Source organism: Camelina sativa, chromosome 12, assembly GCF_000633955.1.
Source record: "Camelina sativa cultivar DH55 chromosome 12, Cs, whole genome shotgun sequence".
NCBI classification, from domain to species: Eukaryota; Viridiplantae; Streptophyta; class Magnoliopsida; order Brassicales; family Brassicaceae; genus Camelina; species Camelina sativa.
Window position 1 is genome coordinate 21,134,424 of NC_025696.1, and position 2,605 is coordinate 21,137,028.

Sequence of the window (2,605 nt, forward strand, 5' to 3'; positions counted from 1 at the left end):
CTATGGCATGCGTAGAGTATATAGATTGTGGATCTTTTTTTCTCTCATTTTATTATATATATATATATATATATATATATATATCCTGTTTATGTTTCCTAATTTGTGAGCATATTCAATAATAAAATACTCTTTTCATTTTTCTTTTTAAACAGTTTTTTTCTTTTTTTTTCGGTTTTTTTGGTTAAAGTTAAAAAATATTATTACATTGTTCTGTCACCTAATTCATATGATTATCAAATTGGGGATAAAAAAACGCAAAATTTTCTCTCAAAACTCTAGTTCTCCAGCCGCCGCCGTCTGAGTCTCGATTGCCTCTTCGCCGCCCGAGGTTTTGCCGGTGGTGTGAGAGGGCTCTGCTCTTCTTCTTTGTTTTATTCTCTAGTTGTAGTAGTAGTATGGTGACTCGATCTCTTCCTCTCCGGCGGTGCTGAGGAGTGGCTCAACTTTTGCGGCGGCTGATGCTACGGAGTGAGATCTCGGCTCGTTTCCTCTCCGGCGACTGATGGTGGTGGTTCGAAGCTTCTCCGGACGGCCTTCTTTATAGCTTCAGGGTTCGGATCTGGGACTTGGGTCGCGCCCTCCTGCTACACCCAACCTCTCTGCCAGAGATCCTAGTTAGTCCGGAGATTAGCGGTTGACTCGGGTTTAGAGTCTACCGATTATTGGGGAGGATTCTATGTGCGTTGGTGGCCGAGATTTGAGGACATCCTTTAAGCCGGCGTTCTTGAGAGCTTCCTCAATTTTCTGGTTTCAGTCTGGCTAAGAAGCAAGACAATAAGGCAGATGCGACGTGGCCAATCTGGAAAGGCACCGTGAAGTAAAGTTATGCTAATATGTACTCCAATTTCTTATCTTTAGTTGATTAGCATTCTGGATTTGCGAGATAAGTTTGGAGAAGCCTTTGCTCTTGCTGGTTTTGCTTTGCGTCTCTTGGTCGGTTCAGTCGGATGTATTGTCCGTTTTTTGGCTTAGGACCGGAACAATGAAAGCCGGAGATACCAAGCTTTTCTGATTTTGTGCCACTGGGTGTTGATGCTATTGGGACAAGTTCTACTCGCCGATCCTGAGGTTCTAATAGCTTGGATTTGAATTGTTCTTCAGTATAGGATTTGGTCTTCTTTGTGTTAGTACTTGTTCTTGTGTCATAGGGTTTTTAGGTGGTTTAAGAGATGATTTTACACCGAGTCCTGGTATGTTATCTATCTCGTTTGTGGTAGGAAAATGCAATGTTTCTCAGTTAGGTAATGTTGGATCCGCTAGTGTTTCAAAGTTTTACTAGATCGACTCATTACATTTGGTCCAATTTTTTGGAGGGAATTATTAAGTATCTTTGATTTGGATGTATTAACTTGGTATGTATTAACTTAGTTAATGAATAGTTAATATTGACCCAAAAAAAAAAAAAAAAAAAAAAAAAANAATAGTATGATATTCTTTTGCTTTCCTGCCGTTAAGTTTATCGTCTCCACTCGACGCCCTCCTATCTTTCAAGTAAACTGTAAAACAATGATAACTTTAACAGTTGAAATGTAAAAAATGGAAATATTAAACAATATTAATATTTTAGAATAATTTCAAAAGCCCAAATCAATATTATTAGTGGCAGATCATATATTCATATATAATGTAGAAAGAGATCAGCAAAATAAAATTTCAATTCGTTTTTGTTTTTTGGTCAAACAGCATCAATCAGAATTGCTGATTTATTGGACATGCTACATTTGGATAAATGAAAACAGATAATATGGACACAAATGTATATCTTGGGTTATAAATGTGAGACGTTTTGTGTAAAACACATTTTGACCATATTGATGAAGCTAGTTAAGGCATGTGATAGCTACGCCATCTTTCGTTAACGGATTCAGAGTGTTTTGACCATTTTGATGAAATTAATAAATAAAACGTTATTTGAACTGACTAATAGTTGGATACTTTTAAAACTAGAGGTATTGTTGATAATTTCTTAGTACTATATAATCACATAAAGTTGAATAGTTCAACGGTGGTGTTGATTGGGTAGTTAATACTAATATATACTACTATCTAAAACTGTCATTGAGTAAATCTCAGTGGTTACATATTTTTGAATCAATTAAATTGTGGTTTTAGTTATATAGATATAGTTAATGCTAAAAAATATATTTCTGTCATTTTTTTGTATTCCTTATAGATTTCACAAATGAAAATGTTGGATGCAGTATAAATATTTCAATAAAAAAAGAATTAATTAAATTTTGGTTTTGTTTGCATATATTAAATGTCAAATAATATAGTCTGTTTATATTTCTCAAATTTGCATAGATGTTACAAATAAAAATGAGTGAGATAATATTATTATATGAATAAAAAGTGGTTTTAAAATTTAATACATATATATATATATATATATGATTTTCCTAAAATTAAGTAGTTCCCTCCACCTTTAAACTATAATATCAATAAATAAATAAATAAATAAATTCGTTACCATAATTACATAGTTATAATTATGATTTATGAATAACTTAATAAATAATTACCTAATGAAGAAGTTCCTAATTAACTGAAAAAAGCATAGTTTTATAGGCGACATAAAATATTTTTTTTTTTTTTTTTTTTT